The sequence below is a fragment of the Mixophyes fleayi genome, chromosome 3 (assembly GCF_038048845.1).
Source record: "Mixophyes fleayi isolate aMixFle1 chromosome 3, aMixFle1.hap1, whole genome shotgun sequence".
NCBI lineage: Eukaryota > Metazoa > Chordata > Amphibia > Anura > Limnodynastidae > Mixophyes > Mixophyes fleayi.
The window spans coordinates 54230815-54255653 of record NC_134404.1 but is presented as its reverse complement, the minus strand read 5'-3'; the positions used below and the strand labels follow the sequence as shown (position 1 = coordinate 54255653).

General features: G+C 38.3%; 1 protein-coding gene across 10 annotated transcripts in view; it reads right to left on the bottom strand.

The window, feature by feature from the left end:
- Positions 1-24839, bottom strand: part of MYT1L (myelin transcription factor 1 like) — a 409017-nt gene that overhangs the window by 334225 nt on the left and 49953 nt on the right. For all 10 annotated transcript variants that reach the window (XM_075201506.1, XM_075201505.1, XM_075201512.1 and 7 more), the window contains exon 2: positions 16121-16293. The gene's annotated coding sequence lies outside the window, so the exon portion shown is untranslated. The remainder of the gene's footprint in view (positions 1-16120; positions 16294-24839) is intronic.

The window sequence follows — 24839 nt, the reverse complement described above, 5'->3', positions numbered from 1 at the left end:
TACCGCAGGACACCTTCCAAAATCTTGTGGAGTCCATGCCCCAAAGGTTAATAGCTGCATTTATGCATATATATATATATATATATATATATATATATATATATATATATATATATATATATACATATATCTATACACTATATGGACAAAAGTATTGGAACATTTGACCATTACACCGACAGGGACTGTAATGACATTGTATGAAATATATATACTTTAATATGGAGTTGGTCCCCTTTTGCAGCACAAGCAGCTTCCACTCTTCTTGGAAGGCTTCCACAAGGTGTTGGAGTGTTACTATAGGAAATTGTACCAATCCATTCAAGAGCATTTATGAGGTTAGGCACTGATGGTGGACGAGAAGGCCTGGCTCGCAATCTCCATTCCATTTAATCCCAAAGGTGATCAATTGGGTTGAGGTCAGGATTCTGTGTGGGCCAGTCAAGTTCTTCCACACCGAACTCAACAAACCATGTATTTGCAGTCCTTGCTTTGAGCACTGGGACACAGTCATGTTGGAATAGAAAAGGGCCTTCCCCAAACTGTTTCCACAAAGTTGGAAGCATAGCATTGCCCAAAATTCAAGTGGATAAGTGGAATAGTCTCTCATCAGATGTGGTAGAGGCTAATACAGTAGAGCAGATTAAACATGCTTGGGATAGACATAAGAATATCCTTATAAAGAATAAGGGATCCAATAAGGTTTAAGGTTACCATAGGTTAATAAAACAATGGGCAGACTAGATAGGCCGAGCGGTTCTTATCTGCCGTCAAATTCTATGTTTCTATATTTCACTAGCCAAATACTTTTCTCCAAAGGCAGTATAAAATGTAACCATTGCAATATATGCAAATATACTGCTGCAACTAATAAGATATTTCAGAATTACAACAATAGTAGGATCTTTACTATTAAAGGATTGATGAATTGTATGTCAACTTCCGTAATATATCTTTTGGAATGTACATGTGGCTTAAAGTATGTGGGAAAAACGAAAAGACCACTTAAAATACGCATACAAGAGCATATAAGAAATATTAAGGATAAAGTGATGAGTCATTCCATCTGAAAACACTTTATGGAGAAACATCAGGCTGACCCACAATTCTTGAAATTTATGGCCATAGAACATGTAGAATTGGGCCCAAGAGGAGGGGATTTGCAAAAAAGATTATTACAATGCGAGATGTTTTGGATATATGAGCTTGGCACTTTAACTGCACAAATAGCCCCCTTTTTATAAGATATGTGCTCTATGTTATAGGTAATAACTTTTCTACATTTTAGAATAGTAATTACCCAATTTTATTTTTATGTATATATGACATATGCATGTTTAGGGATTTTATGTATGGTTTTGTTATTGTTCATGTTTTTTTATGGTATATGCTATTAATTTTTTTAGCATATTATTGAGGGAATGCGCATTATAGAATTTATATTTAGGCCCTTTATTATATGTATTCATTTATCCATTAGAGACTTATGTTTATTGTTGTGTTTATGCGGTCAGCTGATGGCTAGATCATGTGACTATTCTGTATTGTCATTGCGAGCACTGTTTGATATCTGTACAAAATAGCTTTGGTCATGTGACTGTGTTGTAAACTATCCGGCAACCACCAGCCTTTTTCCATGCATGTGCAAAATGGAGCCGTCTTCGCGCATGCGCGAGTTATCAGTAGTGCGTGGACGCAAAATGGTGCCGCGCACTTTATTAAGGACCGCAACTTGGATAGATGTCTATTTATTATCTTCTGATGAAGTCTAACTTTCAATAGACTAAACGCGTTGAGGTTGTTTACATACCATTGGAGTATTAGGGATACCTGTCTGGGACTATTTTCCACTTAGCTGTGAGTTGACTGCTGCATTCTAACTCGGGATTCATCCATACCAGGACTCAACATGCAGTGAAATTATACCGATAAGCTTATCCCTTTTTTTATATAAATTGTTAGTATGATATCAATTGTTTATATGTGCATTACATTTATAATACTACACCATGTTGGCTTTCATCTGATGTTTTGTGTCCAAGAGTGACAGCGAATATATGAGGACCTCAGGACTGCAAACAGATAAGCTATAACGTTTTTATTCTGGTATTTTATTCTGGCATATATACTTTTGGACAGTTATGGTGCATATGGTGTTAGCACAAAGGTCTCCACTTCTGCTTTATATGTTTTTGATCACCCTGCCTCTGAGGTTATTAGGAGATTGGGACTCAACTGGACTAAATACACACGTGTTATATTCCATCTTTTGTTACGCACAACTGGTTATCAAGTATTGCTATTATTTTAACAATACTACACTATTTTGGTGCTGATCCACACTTCCCACAGCCCTAAGTTGATGGACAGATGACACTCTCACATTGCCTTTAAAAGAGAGTTCACTCAGTCAGGTTGCTGCTTGCTGTGGAAAAGATGTGTTTTTTTAAACTACTTTAAAATATGTTAAAAGTTAAATCAGACTCTTTACTATTATTTTGTCACACATATGTCCTCCATTTGTATCACTTTAACTACTGTACATATGTGTAACTGTTTAAAGCTTTTCTCTGCAGATTGGCAGCTAAATACCTGTCTCCTCTTTTAGAAGCCTGTGGCAACCTCATTCCATTGTCAGATATCCCTCCCCTAGCATCAGCAATTAGGGGGGGCGAGGACTTCACGAGGAGTGCAAATGTCCGTGACAATGCATCTGCATTTTTATTTAAGATCCCAGTCAATGTTCCACTGTGAGTCTGTGCAGTGCTAAGAACCAGTGGGCTACCCTTGCATTTACCTCCGGTTGTCCTGCATCCGCCACAATGGATGATCTGTTATCAAGGAGAATTCTCTGCCCAAAAGATAATAGCGCAGAGCTTCTGTGACACATTTTAAGGCAAGGAACTCCTTTTCTACGGCTCCATATTTTTGTTCCCTTGGAAGTTCGATACAGGACAGGATTTTCTATTCCATCCTTCTCCTGTGATAAGACTACACCTAAGCTGACTCCGGATTCATCAGTTTGAATGAAGAACCGCTGGGAAAAGTCAGGTGCTTGCAGAACTGGAGAGGAACAGTGGGTTAAGCAAAGATCTGACCAAGCAGCCTCTGCAGAGTCAGACTAGGCAAATCCATCAGACAACTTTTCTTTGACATGTTAAAGAAAAGTCTTTGGCTGGTTCCACCTTGTCTAATACCACAAGTATTTGGCTTCTCTCATGGCTATGCCACTCTTTCTGTATTAGCTGTTAATCATGCAGATCTTAATCAAGCTAAGACCGCTTTGACTGTGGCCAGATGTGACTTAAAGTCTGGGATATACATCATCATCATCAGTTATTTATATAGCACCACTAATTCCGCAACACTGTACAGAGAACTCACTCACATCAGTACCTGCCCTATTCCAGCTTACAGTCTAAATTTCCTAACACACACACAAAGTATGAGAGAGACTAAGATCAATTTAATAGCAGCCAATTAACCTAACCTACCTTTTGGAGCGTGGGAGGAAACCCACGCAAACACGGGAAGAACATACAAACACCGCAAAGATAAGGCCAGGTTGGGAATCAAACTCATGATCCCAGATCTGGGAGGTAGAAATGCTAACTACTAAGCCACCGTGCTGCCCCATAGATCACTATGTCTTCTAAATAAGCAGCCACATAAGCCATGTGAGGTTGTTGCAATTTATTCATAGCCCTGAAGGTGGCAGGTGCACCATGCAACCCAAAGAGTAGAATTTTATATTGGAAACGACCATAAGGGGTGGAAAATGTGTTCTTTGGCTTGGCTGTGGAACTAAGGGGAACTTACCAATACCCCTTGTTTAAATGAAGAGTAGTCATATAGTTACTACCAGCTTGATTTTCTACCAGTTTGTCCACACATGGCATCAGGTAGGCACTGAACTAGGATATGCTGTTTAGCTGCCTAAAGTCATTGCAGCACCTAATACTTCCATTGGGTTTAGGGACAAGCATGATGGGACTGGTCCACTCATTAGTGGATTCCTCAATCACGTCTAGCTGGATCATCTTCTCAATCTCCTTTCTCACGTCAACTTGTCTGGCTTTGGGAATGTGGTACAGCTTCTACTTCATGACAGCTTCCCTCGGAGTGGTAATGTCATGCTCAATTAAAGTAGTGCTCCCAGAAATGCTGTTTTTGCCTAGCAGATAAACACGGCTCTGTGGGAACTTCAGACTTTTCAATGACAGTACGCATCTACCCAAGAAGAGGTGTCCTCATCATACAAAGGTTAAAGGAAATTGACATGGTATATTTTCCTTCCTTCTCATCCCCAATTGAAAGGACAGACAGACCCAGGGTGAAAAGTTTGCCTTCCTGGGTTGAGAACAGGTCTTGACCTTGTCCCCCGGCTCGAACAAACAACTACAACACTTTTATTATAACTTCTCTTTTGCAGTTTCTGAGCCCCTTTTACATGTTGTTGTACAATGGGCCCCATCATTTCCAGCCTTTCATACATTTGGAACACAAATTGTAACAGATTTAGCTCCTGGGGGACCTTGCTGTTTCCCAAACAACAAATCAAAGGGACTAAACCCTGTTGAGGCTTGAGGTACCTCACGGAAGGCAAACATCAAATATGGGATAAGACTGTCCCAATATTTTTTTTCTTGCGCCATGGCTTTCCTTAGCATGTGCTTTAATGTGCGGTTAAAGCAGTCCTCTAAGCCATCCGTTTATTTAAGTAACTATTTTCTACGAGGAAAACAATGTAGAGATTTGAAATCCTATTATGCTCTAAACTAGTGATGGGCAAACTTTTTCAGGAGCGGGCCAACTAAAAAACAAAAACTTTATGCGGGCCAATATAATTTATTAAAAAACTCAAATATCAAAATATATAATACAAATTTTGTGAATGGGACGGAAGGGTGTTATATAGCAGTGTTACCTCTATAAGTGCAGCGATCGTACAGACACACCACTTATTTCAGCAGGTTGTTGCAGATCCGTCTTTCTGGTGAGCCACTAACTGACAGCACAGCAGCCAATCGAAATCCGCCTTAGTATATGGCCCAGCCCCTCTCTTCTCACATGACTTTCTTCAGCCATTAGGGGGCGGGCAGGTGTTTGAGTGATTGACATACGAAGTGTCCTTTTAGAAAGGAGGATGAAGTGTAACGGAGGAAATAGCTGGGAAGGCATAAAAATGAAGGTTCTGACACACAGGTTTGGCCCTAATAATTTTATGCATATTTTAATGAAGTTTTTTAAAATATTGGCAGGCCGGATAGAACCTCTAAGTGGGCTGGATCTGGCCCGCGGGCCGTAGTTTGCCCATCACTGCTCTAAACAGACATTTACATATAATAAAGACATGTAAGGAGAATGTTTGAGCAATAGTCAATTTTTGCATAGTTTCCTTTTATACAAAGAGAATACTATGGCCCTCCTTAGCTGGTGGCTAATTATAAAATTACTTTACAGCTTTAATGACCAGTCCAAGGAGTAAATGTATGAAGCTCCGGGTTCTTCAACACCCGCGAGTTCGGCGTCTTCAGCGCTTAAATTTAAAGCGCTGAAGACGCCGAACTCGCGGGTGTTGAAGAACCCGGAGCTTCATACATTTACCCCCAAGTCTGATATCTTGTATCTGTGAATGCCTGATAGTATTTTGTCGGTCAAACCCACCATTATATGTCGAAGGATAAAAAAACATTACAGGGAGTGCAAATCTAAGGTACAATGTATCTTCTCAAAAAATATCTATAAAACAATTATTCAAAATATATATAAAACATTTTAGGGACTTGTCAGAACTTAAAAAATTGTATATACATTTGGGATCACAAGCGAAAATATATTTCTTGATCCTTTTCTTAATCTATTGAAGGACACAGACAGTGGATAACTCTGTGAAATGCCTAAAGTCAGTGAACAATCAAATGATAAATAAAATTTACTTATATAATTTTATTATTGCTATTAATTGGTACTATATATAATTCATACTGGTCCTATGGTACAATGTTTCCAGACTTATGCAAACAGTTTTTATTAATTATTAATTATATCATCAAAATAGAAATGGCTAGTTCATGCATAAAAAGCAACAAGACTTTACTTCTATCACAGTTTTCTATGTTACAAGGACTTGCATACAACCAGTAAGTGACGGAATCCAAATAAATGTCATCAATCCTGGAGAACTTTCAGTGATCCTGGTTGCTCATCTAGGCATTTATTTTGCCTTCCACTAATTACAACTGCACATATTTTTGTATTCAGGCCTGATGAACATTTTCAGATTTGTGTTCTGAAGAAGGTTTTTATGCATTAAATGGAATAGCTTTTCCGTCTTCTGCATCTTATATATACACTGTCAGTCATATAAGGGTATATATAAAATTGTTCAATGTTTTCTCTCTGTGCCATCCACCGAGAAAAACCATGTCACCATTATTTGGCTATATTAATAGGTGCATTGTATTTTATCTTGCAAATATGAACTAGTTTTGCATTGTGTTATTGTTTTCACCAGAATACTACATCAAAGTCAATTCTTCAGTTCACTTCAGCCATTTTTGACCTTTAACAAAACTTAATTCTTTCCATTAAAAATATACACGCTCAAACCAGGTGCAACCAATTACTTTCTATGGTGAATAACTCTCAATAAAGTCAATGGAACCATTAAATTATGTTGGAAAGTACAATCAATGAAGTCAATTGAGCCATTCATTTGGCAATTACTATCAATTAAGTCAATGGATCTATTATTTCATTTGGTAAAATACAATCAACGAAGTCAATGGAGCTAATACTTTAAGTTGGAATGTACTATCAATAAAGTCAATTTAACCATTACTTTGTGTTGGAAATTTTTATCAATAAAGGGATTTAAGCTAATACTTTCTATTGGAAAGTACTATCAATAAAGTCAAGGGAACAATGTATGTCTATGGGGAACGTTGATTAATTAAGTCAACGGAGCCATCACTTTCTTTTGGAAAGTACTATCAAGGAAGTCAATGAAGGCAGTTATTCTATAGGAAATTGTAGCTACTATTTTCAATGGGAAAGTACTTGCAATGAAGTCAAAGAAGCCATTATTTTTAATGGGAATGAACTATGAAGCTATTAAATTATATGGGAAAGTACAATCAATAAAGTAAATAAAGTCCTTTTCTCCTATGGGAATGCATTATCAATGCAGCAAACTAAGTCAGTACTCTATAGGAAAGTACTAATAACAAAGTCAATTGAACTATTACAACATGTTTCAAAATGGTATTAATATGTATTAATTAAAATGAATATATATTTTTATAAAAAAACATCAATAATCAATGAATCAATTACTTTCTATGAGAAAGTACTATACAGGAAGTCAATGGAGCCATTACTTTCAAAGTGAAAGCACTATCAATGAAGTAAGAGGAGCCATTCATTTCTTTGGGATAGTAGAGGAAATTGAGCCACAGCACAAGCACCAATAGCACCGAAACACATTATAATCCTCACATTTTGGATCAAATTTAACTGGTGATCTTCAGTAGAATCAAGACAATTCCAAGTGGTTGCTTCAAGAGAAAAAGCTTCCAACTTATCTGATTTTAGCATTCTGGCAAACTACTTTTGTGACTCACACACAGAATCATTAATGAAAAATTAATTTGAAATAAGTTTTTTCAAAAAATGCAGCAAATTGCATGACCGTATTGTAATACATGTGAGTACCATTATAAGGATTTCTTAAACTTATAAACAAATCCTCTTTAGGACGAAAGATAACACTGCATATGGTGGCATGGTAACAGCTAAGCATTACAGTTAATTGCACTTTGTAATCTGGTACATTTTATTTAAATACATATTCAGAATATATTTTATTTTACAAATCCATTCTCTATACAATCTCAATGAAATCCCACAATCATAAAAAATATAGTGATAATTTGCCAGTTATGCTACCAACATTTTGGGCTGGCTTCTGAAAACCTTAAATTTGGAACAGTAACTAAGGCACACATAATGCTTATTTCTAAGAACTTTAATCTTTCTAAAATGAATCTGAGATTTGTGTTTCAAGATAAAACTGAAACATTTCAGCCACAAAAACATTATAGCCTATGTAAAAGAAGAATTGCACTTGGTTCTATGGCTCATTTTTTATGAAAGTAATGGACCAAATATGTGTCTATGACATGCTCAGATTTGCTTTGATATATTAGCCTGTCTAATTTATTTTTACACGTCTTTAGTTTTTATTTCCAAACAACAAATTGCATAACATGCATTATGTTACATGGAGTTAAGATTGAAAATGTAAGATTTCCATTATCTCCTTGTATACTGAAATTTATATCTAAAGTAGGTTTAACATAGTAATACTAAGTCAACTTACGACAAGCCTCTAGTAAATTAATATATCGTTGATACTCATGGAAATTCATTAGACATCCACTTGGCCCCAGTTAGCATAACTAATTATTATTGTACATTTATCTTGTAGATATTGCATGATATTATAGAAATATTATTACATATCTATATATGTATTCTCACACGCTAGGTCCCAACATCCCTTGTTAAAGTTAATGCTGGATGCATGTTATTTGTTTTGTGTAACATTATAGCCCTTGAGAGTTCACTAACAGCACAACAGGAGTATGGGGAATTCTCTAATTAACTAGTAAACAGTTAACTTAGAACTCTAGTCCAGTAGAAGAAGGATTATTTTTATAGTAGAAATCAACACAAATCATTTAAAACTGATAGATTGTATGGATATCTTGTGTTTGTACATTTCCTGTACAACATAACATCCCTTAAGGTAAGGTCAAGCTATCTGTTTTAAAATATTTCCATGTGTATGACCCTCTTAAGGCTATGTACCCATTGGTATTTGGTGATATTACAATACAGAGCCACTTTTGCTAGGGTGGGTTATACCCCATTCTAGTATCTATTATATTGTGTTAACTCCATTCTTTTGGTTAGTATGCAAACAGGAGCCTAATCTGATTTTTAATTTTCAAGGTCAGGTCCATTATGGTGATTAGTAGTAAAAACATGGCATACAAAAGAAAGCAAGCGCCAGGATGCCTTGGCAGCCATCGGTATGCTGATGCTTGTAGTACTACAAGCGCTAGCATGTCCAAAAAAATAAATGTCAGCCTGAGCATGCTGGGACCTGTAGTGCACCAGGGATAAAATGGATTATTGCAATTAAACAGGTATTATTATCCCACACCCACTGCCCCAGAGGTGGGGGCAGAGCCCTGATGGTATCAGCACCGGGCTGCTCAAACGGTCAAACCTGGGGGATTCTGCATGTTTTGTTTTTGCGGACCCAATCTCTCTAGGGAATCCAGCCCCGTGCTCACCAGCCTGAGGCTGGTGTGGCATTATGGAAGACGGTCCCCACACTGTGGTTTCCCTGCTATAGTGCCACCAGCCCAGGCTGGCATTGCCTAGTACTAAGAGTAAAATCAGGGGGACCCGACACTTTTTGTTTCCCCCAATTTCTTTTATGTGTTGCCGTTTTAAATCTAGCGATTTATGGTGACATTTTGACTGCCGACTTTACAACCCTGTCCACATTTTACATGTCGACATTTTAACTGTGCTGACCTTATGAACATGCAGACATTTTTACTGTCGACATTTTATCTGTTGCCTATTCAATGACATCCCATCACTAAACCATGTTCCTTAAAACTAAAAGGGACTGCACCATGACTGTCCTGCCATAGCACTACGGCAGGATAGGGCCACCTCTTTGTAACTCTGTTTAACGATGTTGCAGGAAACTAATTATAAGCAGCAAGAATTGTAAATGTTACAAGAAAACTTTTCACATGAGCTCCATGTGTATTCATGGTTTAGCCTCTTTAGTTACAATATTTAAGTAAGTTATATGAACAAATACTAATGATGTTTAAAAATAAGTCACGTTATAATTTGAAGGAGCCACCTTCTGCTTTTCTTGGGAGTCAATTGCAGTAGAACCTTTACATGAAACAAAATAGATCCCCAACAAGTCTTTTCATTTATTCTGTACTCTACATTCTGGTGTAATAAGCATTCTGAGTAAACAAATGAAACTGTTCAATAAACCCTAATGTGAGGTCACTTTGAATCCTAACAATACTATAATTGTTAGGAACATTTACTACAAATGTTACAATGTGACAGCTACTGCGAAAACCAGACATTCTAAATAGATAATTTACTAACTGATGGCGTATGTCTGGAATTTACAAACTTGCATATTTCTCTTATTAAAATGCCTTGATCATAACATAACTGCCAGCATCTATTTTTGTATCAAGACAAAGTCCATTAACATATCCGCTTCCACAGGAAAATACATTGTATGTTACTTAGCAATGATGTATTTGGAAAAGACATATAGCAATGTTAGGCTGGAGAAAATATATCTATAAAAAACTCATAATAAATAATTCAGAGACAGATGATATAGCTGACAGGCTATTAATGCAATGCAGTGTTAGAGAATCATGTCATTATTACTACCTGTGCTGCTAAACAACAAAAACACCTCAATCACCATAGTAAATTATTAATATTTCACCCGTTTATCAGAATGTTATAATGCCGTTTTGACACAAAGGGTCGTAACAAAAATTACGCTGTACTCCTTAGGGATCTACTTCATGTACATTAAATGGGAATTTGAAGCGCAAGCTAAAGCAGGCATCAGCAACCCATGGCATGGGTGCCGCAAAGTGACACTTGTGCATGTTTTTTATGGCACCCAAGTCCCACCCTCCTCTCCTGCCCCATCCCTTTCCTCACAGAGCGCGGCAGCCCCTCGCTCAGACAGGGTCAGAGTACTCACCCTGCCTCCTCATCTGAGCAAACTAGATTCAAAAATTAATCTATTGCTATTGTTAAGATGTGTATATGTTGTAATATCACACCAGAACTTTTTTGGGCTTGTAATGTTCAATGTCTGGCACCTGAAGAGTAAGAAGTTGCCTACCCCTGAGCTAAACCATTCACCCCAAAATAGTCAACTGTGGGCATCATATGTCCCCTTTTTGGTATGCTGGGCCTTGCTGTTCAGCCCATAACCTGCTGACACATGTAAAGTTTTTTTCCTCCAGACAAAACAACCTGGAAAATTTTAGATACAAAGTAATTGTGTGTGGTTGTCAGTCCTTCATGGTGTGCTTCTGTCCTTTTTAGGTTTTGACAATCTAGCTGAGCACATTGTAATCAAAATTCTCCCTAGTTACCATGAATGGAGAAGAGGTGCTTTTTTTATATGTAGGTTGTCTTTATTATAGAGATGAGCGGGTCCGGAATTAGTAAATCAGAACCCCCCCCCGAACAGTGCCGATCCAAGCCCGGATCCGAGCACTGTTCGGGGGTTCCCGCCGATCACGAACCTCAGAACGAGGCAAAACCTCGTCATCACGCCGTCGGATCTCGCGAGATCCGACGGCACCCACTCCTGAGATCCATGCAGCACCCTTTTGACAGTATGGATTTTGTCTCATTTGCCAACACGCACTTCAAGACCATGCTCGCTTCCTTAGATTCCATACCAGCAGGCACAAGTACATATGCAGGTCTGCAGGGAATACAGTGAGACAGGGAAGCGGGAGGTTGCAGGAAAGAAACCTGGAACACAGAGAACATAAACAAGGGCCTTTCATCAACCGATCATAGCTGATGAAAGGCAGAAGACCAGATACCAAACAAACTTGATCTATGAATTACAGGTGCCACAAAAACATACACAGAAAGGATTTCTGCTACTAAATTCCATGGGCAGGTAAAATATCTTTACAGATAGGTCCTGATAAGTATTATTATTTAAAATTGTGAGATAAGTATTAGGAATGTAGTAACCTGCATGGACTTAAGTGCACAAAAGTGATATCTTACTGTTGAGTTAATATTTGCTTGGCAGTTGTATTGTACTATCAAATATTTAGTTTAAGATTATAAAGACCATATCTATATCTGTTTTAAATCTAGTAGGTTTGCTGCATATAGCACCAATATTCAGCAACACTTTGCAATAAGGACAGCTACCCCCTGGCATTAAGAAATGCATTCTTTTACTGGTGTTTTATTGGAGCCAATAAATGCATATATAAATTAATAGATCCTATTCTTTCCAATAACCCCATGCAACTTGCACCTAAGGAGCAGCAGCTTGACATGAAAACATTCTTATTCTCACTGCAAGCGAATGCAATTGGGTCTATGGAGTGTCTTCCATAGACCCCCTCCCTGACCACATATGTAAGAACTATTACACAACAAAGGTCAGATGTGACCGTGTTTGACGTGCAGTATCAATGGCATTTATGGCAATAGGTAACCACCCTGACAGAGGAAATTGAACATGCCCAGTTCCTCCCATACCATGCCTTCATCACTTTTATGGATCCTCAGATTGGGAGGTACGTAAAAACGATGATAATAATACAAATACATATAAACACACATGTTTAGCAGTTAGCTAAAATAAAAAAAATGCAGTGCAGAAATATTAGTATCAGATATTAAACTACGTTCACTGTTCCTGCAGTCCAGAAATATTAGTACCAGAGATTAAACTATGTTCACTGTTCCTGATTGGTTTGTTAAAGTGCGAATGTCCTATTTCAACAACATCAGGGTGGGTGCGAGGGCCCAAGGGCAATTCCATCTTGCACCTCTAGCAAACTCTTGCAAACTGCCATCCTGTCTGCCACTGCAGTGCCACTCCTAGATGAGCCACGTGTTGGTGCCGCCCACTTGTGTCGCTTAGCTTAGACATCCAGCTACCTCGGTGCAACCTTTTGGCCTAAAAACAATATTGTGAGGTGTGAGGTGTTCAGAATAGACTGGAAATTTGTGGAAATGATTGTTATTGAATGTTATTGAGGTTAATAATAGCGTAGGAGTGAAAAATAAACAAAAAACTGGATTTTAGCTCTTTTTATGCTTTTTTTAAAAAAAAAACAGAACCCAAAACCCTAAATCAGAATCAAAACCTTTCGCCGGGTGTTTTGGCAAAACAAATCAGAACCCAAAACCTCAAGCTAATCAGAACCCAAAACACAAAACACAAAACACTAAAAGTGGCCGGTGCACACCCCTACTTTATTATATGCATCACTTTTCTGTGTTTGAAGCTTTGTTCTACATTATGCAAAGTGCACCAACAAATGCAACTGGAAAGTAGAAAATAAATTCCATTAAAATCATACCTCCCAACTTGTAGATGTCCCTAATCAGAAAATCGTGGCGTGGTCACACTACATGCAATTTGAGACTGTCCCACCTATATAGCAACTTTTGGGAAGTATGGTAAAGGTAATAGTATGGGATGAAGTCTCTGCCAACTCTTAGCTGGTGCAAGACAACCAGGTAAACACATTGTTGTGTACAAACACTGCTGTATAAGAGCTCAATATTCAGTGGTATACTCTGTCCAGCTGCAATACACATATAACCACATAACTTATAAGCCATAAGACTATTAGATGCCAGAACAGAGTCAGAATGTGGTTCTCCAGCTGCTATGGAGCAATGAGCTTAACCATATATGCATCCAATGACAGTCTACTGTGGGACTACAAGTCTCAGAATGCCTTGCCATCCAGAAATCAACAAGCTGACGAAGGCTGTACTATAGATTGTATTCTGAATGTATATGCAGCTTTGCATAAGGCTGTCACTATCATTTATCGGTAATATTGGTAATTTACATATAGCTGGAGAAACCCAATTTTCAACTGATTATGGGTACTCTCCATAGGTATTAAATGGGCCAAATGTATTAATAGTCCAGTGGGAATTTACAAGCTTCTAAAAACATGTTATACGTCCTTATCAAATTTGGAGCATACTTCTATGTTTCTTTAAAAGGAGTGATGTGATATCCACACTATTCAATTTTTGGCATATATATATTTACAGGACTAGTATCCCAAAAAATTATTTTACAGTTTGAATAAGATGAGGAAAGCATGGTGATGCTTTCGGTTAGGGTATATGTGAGGCTATGAAATTCCTCTGCTTCGATGTGTTAAAGGTAGTCCAATCCCTGAGTTACTGATATCACGCTTATTTATTTATCATATTGGATAGAAATACTCCATAAAATGTTTACAGGTGTAATCTTTCTCCATAAGTTTTTTTTTTGGTTGTATTTTGCTTTGTTGGAAAGCATTTGGAACCCCCCCCCCCTCTAGAAATCTTGTGTTGTCCCCTGATCTTGATCCACAGTCCCATGTGCTTTGGTGGAAATCTAGACACACCTGCGCAAATTGAGCAATGCCGAAGAGTTTTTTGTGCTGCACTTTCGATCGTTTGTTCTTCCTAAACGGCCTCCAGTTGCATATTAACTTATTTTCATGCCAATATAACTGTGGTATTAAATCAGATAACTAGAATTAAAACAAGCAACATGTGGAAAAGTGATTAGTTGCATGTTGTTACCCACAAATATTCCCCCACTCACACCCCTGAACATACAGATGCAGTTTCCTCCCACATTCCATACTGGTAAGTTAATTGGCTGCTATTAAATTGACCGTAGTCTCTTTCAGTCTGTGTGTGTAATTATTAGGGAATTTAGACTGTAAGTTCCAATGGGGCAGGGACTGATGTGAGTGAGTTCTCTGTACAGTGTTGGGGAATTAGTAGCGCTATATAAATAGTTGATGATGATTGCTGACATTCAGTTCCCTCTTGCCAGCGATATTTGGTTTTATATAATGCCAATGTCTTCCCTACTGACACATCACCGGCTCTGAGCTGCACTGCGTTCCCTGACTTATCCTGGAGCTTAGATGGATACCAGCTGTGGTTGCCTGGCAACTGAAAACCAGACCAATTCTATAAGAAGAGTGGTGCATGTTGTCCGAACAATGGCATAGTGAATGAATCACCCAGCAATATAGGTGACTTTGCTTTCTGAAGTCATGAGAAGCTATGGGGTGTGGCTTTCATCTTAATGCTAATGAGGGAAATGAAGGAAGACATTACTGGGCGATTCCTAACATTTCTCCTTACTAGTATGTGCTCTGTGAGCCAGGTAGTTATACTACTGTGTATTTGCTGGAAAAATAATGAATTACATCTCAGAGTGATGTCATGTTTCTCTGTGGTGCAGATGTAGTTCCTTAATACTGACTTCTATTCCATTTATGCTTTTCTTTTCTCTAAAGATTTTTTTTTATATTTTCTGTTTTCAAATCCTCCGTCAGGGGCACATATGCATTAGAACTGGACAACACTGTTTCTTAAGGAAAGGGCTAAGAGCTGATTTACAGATAGGGCCCTCCCGACCCCTTCTTTGTCTACCTTGAATGTTTCTGTTTCATCTATGCACCGTTTTTCCCACAGTCCAGCCCTGGGGAGCACTACGGCACCTTACAAATCAATGTTAACTATTACTATAATATTAAAATAATAATAATAATAATAATAATAGAGATTACAACAATAATAATAACTGTTCAAGACTGATCAATCTAACATCTGATTAATTACTGTGCCAGGAGCAGATACATCATTACAGAGAGCCTTTAGTAGGACTAAGATTGGCTCTTCCAGTGTCACAGCATGTGCTTAACGCTACTGATATCTCTGCTTATGTTATTGCATGTTAACCCGTTTGTGACCATGACCAAAAACATTTTTTTTAAAGTAAGTTTTTGCAAATAAAACAAGACACATATAAAATATACATGACCCATTATAAAGATTGGGGCACATTTTGGGGGGTTATAAGGCTATTTCTGATCCTCTTCTCCTGTACAACTACAAAATAAAAATAAAATAATAAAATATTTATTACAATATATTTCCAAAAGGAACTCTTATATGCCCCACTACAAAATAAAAGCAACAAACATCTAGTTATATACAATATCTAATGTAATAGAGTAAGTACTGAAAAAGTTATTTTCTGTGCAACAATGTAATATTTTGATTGTCAACTAAGGAGTACAATGCTTTTATTTATTACTGGTTTAATCCATGTTATTAAATAGGACTGACAGAGATATAGTGTGTCCTTTTCTAGAACCAGTACACGTTTACCACTTTTATCTCCACACCCTCCCATTAAGGTTCTCCTAACCAGTATCCTTGTGAGAGGCATTACCTTAAGTTTTCATGCAGAGTTCCTCCACTGGTGACATCTCAATTTTTCATGAAGAAATTCCTTGCTGAGGATTTCATGCGGTGAGAATTAACGGACGATGTTTGAGGCTTTTCATTTGATCTCCCTGTGATCTATGTTTAATTTCTCAGAGTATCCACAGCTTGACAGCGCAGCTGAAGAAAAGACAGAAAAGAAATTCAAAGCTGGATTCGCATTTGCGTAAAATATGTAACAATAACCATACAATATTTAGCCCCACCGGTGCAAACTTTCTCTGATGCTTAAAACAATTTTTTGGTACAGACAAAAAAATATATTAGCATGCATGTAATGTAGCATACACAATAAAAGGCTTGAGTCACTAGTTCATGTTATAATAAACTGACTAATGGGGCTAACAAAATTTTTGCATGTACCAAATGGTAAAATGTAACATGATAATGGTCTATATCCATCTTATAAAGGAGAGTACATGACATAAGAGTCAGTATGTGGGGTTAGAATGTGGAAACGGCGCAGGAACGGGAGTCTGAGTGGTAATCACCCATAATGGGCCTCATGAAGTGTTGGACATAATTTCCATCTAAAACTCTGGAGCAAATTGCGCCCAAAAAATAAGCATTCTACATAGTATGCTAATCCGGACGTATCTCAACTTATCATCATTATTATCAGTTTGTAATTCACACCAGGGGCAAAGTACCCATAACAGATACATTTCCTGATATCTGCATCCAGGTCTACATCGGGCGCATTTACTTGAATATACTTTGACTACACTTGTTTTTGGGATGAGCCATTTATCAGTATATGTTCATATCAGAATTAGGGGCCTGATTCATTAGGGATCTTAACTTAAGAAACTTCTTATTTAAGTCTCCTGGACAAAACCATATTACAATGCAAGGGGTGTAAATTAGTATTCTGTCCTCTGGGCAGCACGGTGGCTAAGTGGTTAGCACATCTGCCTTACAGCACTGAGGTCATGAGTTCAATTCCCAACCATGGCCTTATCTGTGTGGAGTTTGCATGTTCTCTCCGTGTTTGCATGGGTTTCCTTCAGGTTCTCCGGTTTCCTCCCACACTCCAAAAACAGACTCGTAGGTAAATTGGCTGTTAACAAAATTGACCCTAGCCTGCCTGTCTGTGTGTGTGTATGTTAGGGAATTTAGACTATAAGCTCCAATGGGGACAGGGACTGATGTGAGTGAGTTCTCTGTACAGCGCTGCGGAATTAGTGGCGCTACATAAATAAATGGTGATGATGATGTTTTGCACATAAGTTAAATACTGACTGTTTTTTCATGTAGCACACAAATATCAACTCTAAATTTCAGTGTAGAAATAAGCTCTCAAGTATTTGTGTACTACATGAAAAAAAACAGTCAGTATTAACTTATGTGCAAAGCAATATACTAATTTGTACCCCTTGCATTGTAACATGGTTTTGTCCAGGAGACTTAAATAATAAGTTTCTTAAGTTAAGATTCTTAATGAATCAGGCCCTAGAATTTTATCCCTGTACGTCTTTCAGTGTAAAATACATAGGAATTATGCTATGTGCCTTGGTTTTGCAATGGCATTATTTTATTTGTACATGGTTGTAGGAGCCTATATCATTGTATTATAGGCATTTACTTTAGTAGCATTTATTTGTTTTATTATTTTAGTGTATATAAAAACACAGGCTATAGGGCAAGTGCTACTATTCTCTTTGATGTGTGTGTTTATTTTGTTGGGGGTATATTTCTTATTGTTTTTTGTTAATAGGGTGGATTAGTTATTGAAAGAGCAATTTCAAATTTAATGTCAGGACTGGTATACTGGCAAGAGAGGAAATGAGCAGTAAAAACAAATAACACTATAATTAAAAAAGTTTTTTATAAGGTAACTTTACATGTTAACCATTAAAAACAATATCCATTTTTTAGACTTTTTTTTTACACTTTTAATGTAGCCTATATACATTTTTAGAAATATTGAAAATAAGGCCACATATCTAAATTATCCAACCTTCTAAAACACCCAAGGATGTGTCCTGGTGTAATGAATATTATGAACGATGTCTGGCTAATGATGTAGGAAGATACTTCTGTCAGAGGAATCTACAAGGTACCCAAGGTCATATAGGGACAAGATACAGTGAACCAAACACCAGTCTGATAATTTTACACATCAGATAATGCATCTTATCATTACAAACAAGGTAATACACAATTTTATTACATTTTGTTACTTTAAGCATAGTACTGTATAACATGTTTTATGCTATCTCTTACTTAAAAATAAACCATTTATAACATCATTTGAACACCTATACTACTTTAGTCAACTACAAAGAAAAATGTGCACTCATTTCTAAACATGCTAAATTTGAAACAAAATGATTTGTCATAAATAATACAGGATTATGAGTTAACTCCCAATTCCTTGACAATATTGCTGCTTGGATCACTTATTTCCTATTGTTTCACCTGTCTACTCTCATACTAGGTGACATCACTGTTGCCACAAACCCTCTTCTACAGTGGTGGGAAAAAGTTTTTGCCCCTTTTCTGATATATTCCTTTTTTGACACACTTAATTGTTTCAGCTCTTCAACTTAAATTGAATATAAGCCAAAGACAACCCGAGTAAACACAAAATACATTTTTGAAATGCTCATTTCATTTAGTTAAGGAAAAAAGTTATCCACCTCCAACTGTTCCTGTGTGAAATAGTAATTGCCCCCTTAGTTACTCATTCAACCACAGAACCAAATTAAATTGATAATTGGGTTCAGTTAGACTAGACACAATCAGACTTGATTACTGCCAACCCTGATGAATCTAAACATCACTTATATAGAACCTTTCCAGTAATGTGAAGTGGGCTATAAGGTGTCAGCAAGCAGCACAGTATGCCGTGATCAAGAGAAATTCCAGAAGAGATTAGAAAGAAAGATACAAAAAAATATATCAGTCTGAGAAGGGTTACAAGGCCATTTCTTTTTTCTTTTACTTTTTATTTTCTATGGACAACAGTTGCAATCAGTGTAATTATAGACTTGTAAATGACCATACAGCACAAGGTCCTTTGTTTTTTCAAAATGTAAACAATGAGAAGAGGGTGATGAAGGGGTATTTTAAGGGTAAAGGGGGGAGGAGGGAAATTAATGGATAGGTAGTGGCTGCTAGTGAATACAGGACTCAGGTTACATAGAGACCTGTTCTCTAAAATTAAGGACTTTAGCTATACTGGAAGAAAGGTGTGAGACAGGATTTCAGGCGCCGTCTTGTTTCTGCCTCTAGACGGGCGCATGTCTCCTTGCAGAACCGGCGTCCCGCTGCTTAGATACGCTTGCCGTTCTATTCGCATGCATATGCTGAGCTTGGAAACCGTTACCTAGCAACATGACGCTGCTTCTGTTTGTCATCAGTATGCATGCGCAAGATTCGACGAATCGTCGCCCTGTGGCTAGCCGGCGATTTGTTGTGGTTTTCCCACCGATTGATGCACCTATCAGGGATCCCTCTCCTCTATTTAAGGAACTCACTGTGGCCATTCCCTTGCCAGAGTATTTGGTCTTCAGCCTTGCTCCAGCATTTGTTTATTGGATTCTGACCCTGGCTTGTTCCTGATTTCTCCTTTGGTTCCTGATTTTGGCTTAGAGTGATTATTTGGTACTGACCATTCTCCTGCTTCTGATTTGGCTATATCCGTATCTCTGGTTCTGACCCGACTTGCTGGCTACTCTTCCATCCTGCATCTTGGTGGGCCGACACCGCTGCCTCAATTGTTACTTCGCCAGCTGACTGATACTGAGGGCCACGACCTGCGCGTCCCTTGCAGTGAAGTCCATACCTCCTTGCGGGACCCTCCACGCCTCTGTACTCAGTAGCGCCAACTGCTGGCAGGTATCACCAACTTCACCTAGTGATTCTGACACAGTACCACTCAAGGGAAGGTGTTAGGCGTGAGAAGGATATATCTATTTTCCATTAAAAAGCCATAGGGTTCATATTTTAGTGAAAATATCTGGTCTATCACGGAGGAAATATATGATTTTTTTCCCATGCATACCAAACACATTTTTTAAGTGCAGAGAGGGAGGAATATTCACAGATATTTGGGGATTGGGGTCAAAATAAGGTTATCTTAGGACAAGTCCACCGAATGTGGAGAAAAGTCCACCTGTGGCCGCAATTTCTCCAACATTGTGTGTCAGCTGTTGGTAACATATTATTTAACTTATCAGGGGTTTAATAGCAATGGTATTCATCAGTGTGGATATTGCGGAGTGAGATCCCCTGCAATGATCCCCTGCAATGCCTCCTCTTCGGGTGATGGTCCCAGATCTGATTCCCATTATAAACCATGTCTATAACACCTAAAAATATATTATAGATTATGTAAATCATACTTCGTCCAATAGGGGTTCGTAAACAAAGATTTTCATATGGGGTAGATGGGCAAAAAGCATCTCAATTTGGGACAGAATGAGCAAAGTGTCAACTTGGAAGAATTCAAATAACTTTTGTTCCAGAAAGGGAAATGGAGGGAAATGAGTATTATCAGTGAGGTGATCTAGCCACCATGCTGGACCAATATCTAGGAAACCCAGATGATTGACCTGGAGGGAATTTGGGGTTTTCACATATGAGTGTTATAGTTCCCACAGGGAGGAAAGGAAGCTAAGAGATAAAGATTTAAAGATTTAAGGCCTGATTCAGGAGGAAAGTAAGGCAAAAAAAAAGGTTTTCTGCTAGACAAAACCATGCTACAATGCAAGGGGTGCAAATCAGTTTATGATTTTGGACATAAGATAAATACTGGCTGTTTTATCATATAGCACACAAATACTTGATAGCTTTATTTGTACACTGCAATTTAAAGTTGATCTAGGACATGCCCAACCCCAACTATAAATCTGCCATCATTTTAAATTTACGTACCCCCCCAAACTCAACATAGTTTTACCAAGGTGCAAAGTTACTCATTTATTTTGCTTTACTTTCCTTAATGAATCAGGCCCTCAGTTTTTATATCTACCCATGAAGTAGTGCCAAGGGGAGCAAATGTCGCTGCTATTTGTGCTAGATGGGTAGCCCAATACCTTGTATCTGGTAACTCTCTTACTCCTGCAAGACTTGGTTTCTTGAGAATTGATTAATTCTTGGGAACTTCCCATTCCATTTAAATTTCTAAGGCTCTGGGACTTCATCAAACCACAGTGAGAGCTATTATCTGCAAATGGAGAAAACTTAAAACATGGCACAAACAGACGTGCTGCCTGCAAAAATGTTCCCTCACCATTGACCACCACTGGAGAAGTCTTCCCCCACAATAAATATATTCCTTCATCTTACAATGCTTTTCACTTGCCAGGCTTGTGTCACTCTAACATACACCCAGTCTTATAACCACATCACCTCTTTTCCACCTTCAACTATCTTTTGTGCCCACATGTACCTCCTCCCCCTTCATCCCTCACAGCCCATGATTTTGCCACCTATGTCACAGACAAAATCAACACCATTCAACAGGATTTTTCCTCATGCAAATCTTGCACATCCCACCCACCATCGACTGCACTCTCCAATCCACCATCAGTTCATTCTCTCCAGTAGTCGAAGATGACCCTACAAACTGCCCCACACCACCGGAATTTATTCCCTCTGAACTTCTCCGTTCCCTCTCCCCCACCGCATGCCATCATCTAGCTCCTTACTTGAGCAAATTGTGTTACGATCACAATTCTACTGAGACTGCACTCACAATGTTCTAATTACAACAAAGAATAAGGGTCATTTCTTCATACTCACTCTCTGGACCTCTCTGCTGCTTTTGACACTGCTGATCACACACTTTTTCTGCACACTCTTCACTTCATTGGCCTTTATGACACTGTTCTTTACTGGATCAATTCCTACCTATTGAACTGCTCCTTTTTGGTCTCTAAATCGGGCACATCCTCCCTTCCACACTCTCTATGTATTAGGTCCCTCAAGGCTCTGTTCTCTGCCCTTTGCTTTCTCACTGAACACCTCTTTTCTTGACAAACTAACTCGCTGATTCGTCTTTCAGTACCACATCAACGCTGATGACATACAAAAATGTACCTCTCCTCCCGCATCCAGTCTTTCTCCCAGTTTATTGCCTCAACCAAAGAAATATTGCTAGAATATGTATATTTCTAACGCAAGAAACTGCTTAAACTCTAATCAATTCTCTCATCATCTTGACTACTGCAACCTCCTCCTATTATCATCATCATCATTGTTTATTTATAAGATACCACAGATTATGCAGTGTTGGGCAATCATTTTATAGATATGGCAAACATGATTACAATAAATATAATGATAAAGATAATAACAGTGACATGAAGACAATTAAGCATAATTACTTATTACCCATACAGGCTATCAGTAGCTGTGTTGACTGTTGTAGTGTTATTTGTTTACTGTATTGTACTCTTATACTGTCTTGTTGTTCGCTCTCTGTACAGAACTGATGACCACATGTGGTGCCCTATAAATAAAGGTTAAAAATAATAATAATAATACTAATAATGGCACCTTGATGAGTGGTCATGTGGTAGCAATAATAGCAGGACGTAACAGAGGAGCAGCATAAGACATGACAACAAGGTTGTATGAGGGAGACAGACATGAGACATAAAAAGCAGAGGGCCCTATCCATGAGAGCTTACATTCTAGAAGTAGGGGGTAATGAAGGAATGTGAATGTGGTGAACAGATGAGTCAGAAGAAGTTGAGGTGAGGGATTAGTGGGTAGATTAGGCAAGCATAAACAGGTGAGTTTTGAGGGATCGATTGAAGGATTGAAGGTTGGGAGGAGGATCTGGTAGGATGAGGCAAGGAGGTAGGTAGCCAGGGATAAATCATGGAGGTGGGAGTGAGAGGAGATAATGAGGGAAGAAGAGCATGGAAGGCCACAGGTGGGGCACAGTGTATCTGATGGGGTGTATCTTGTGATGAGGTCAGAGATATATGGAGGGAAGGATTGGTGAGGGCCTTGTAGGTAAGGGTGACTTAATTTTTAAGGTAATAGGGAGCCAACAAAGGGATTACAGACAGGAGCGGAAGATGAGGAGCAGGGGCAGCAGGGGCAGATGTTGCCTGATCTAGCCCCTGCATTCAGGGATTGAAGAGGCGAACGGTGGTGTGGGATAGGCTAGTGAGAAGTAATTTACAGTAGTCAAGGTGTGAAATAAGAAGCAAAAGTACAGGGGTTTTAGTTATTTTTTGCATGAGGAAGCGGCATATTTCGACAATGATGGAGGCTTCAGGACTGCGACAGGGACTGCATGTGAGGGGTAAAGCTAAGGGCAGAGTCAAGGATGGCACAGAGGCAGCACGCGTGGGCAGCAGAGCAGAGAGTGGTGTTGTCATATGTGAGGGAGATCCTACCTGGCATTCCCCTCATCCATCTATCTCTGCTTCAATACATCTTAAATGCAGCAAGACTGAATTTCTTCTCTTTCTTCTCCACATCTGCTGCACCACTTTGCAAATCCCTATGCTGGCTTCTTGCTTCCTCCAGAATCCAATTCAAATTATTCACCCTTACCTAAAGTGCCCTAAAAACACCATCAACCCTTCATCTCAAATCCCGTCTCAAAATATTCTCCCTCTTACCCTCCTAGATCTACCTCTAACCTGTTCCTCGCCTCTTGTCTGGTAACCGCCTCTTACTTCCACTTCCAAAACTTCTCATGTGCCACTACCCACTTTTGGAATTTCCTTACAATGCCTAATCAGACTCTCCCCTAACCTTTAAATCTTTACACGCTCTCAATCATGACACAATGTATAAACATCCAACTCTGCTGTTGTCTTTAGCATTGTCACAGACCCTTTAAGTACTAATGTATATGTAACAAATCTTTTTAAATGTTTACTGAAGTGCATCTTATGCAGCACAAGTTACTGTGCAGTTCAGCAGGTCACACAGCAATATAACACTATTAGCTGCATCAAAACTATTTAGCTTGCAAATTAAATGCACTGCACGTGTACCAAATCTCATGTGAACACATATTTAAGAGCACATTCTGTAGAGAAAATGGAAATCCTTAAACCCCCAATACAATGTCATTCTTGGATAACAGGTATAGGCTTTCTTAATGTGTTCTGTTTGATGGCAAGCTCATTGCAGAGAGTGACACCACTAGAAAGGTCAATCACAAATAAGTCAATCACAGTGATCCCTAGACACATGCCCTAGACTACAAAAGTCAGCAGCTACATAAAAATGCATTACATCAAGAGGTCAACAGCATACAGAGCAATGCCCTTTACCGAAGTTGGAAGAACATGCTCAATCTGCATTGGTTTGATTGACACAAGTTAAAATTAAGTCAGTGTAGAACACAAATAGTGGAAATGTATAAGTTACGTGCATATAAGTGACATATCAACTGGAACCATGCAATACCAGCTGAATATAAATGTTCAGTTTATTGGCGATCAAGCATCACTACATGAAAAGTTTAAAAGATTGCAAGCTCATTTGAACCATAAGTTTAGATTTATTATGATTATATTTAAGTCTAAGCATATGTGTCAACTTGAGTTGATAGAGTCATATGCTTAGAACACAGATTATTTAATGAACAAAATCAATCCTTACCATTATCTATTTTTCCATCGGGTTCATTTCACAGCCAAATACAGTTTATGAATTGCTAGACCATTTACAGTAATAGTGGCCAA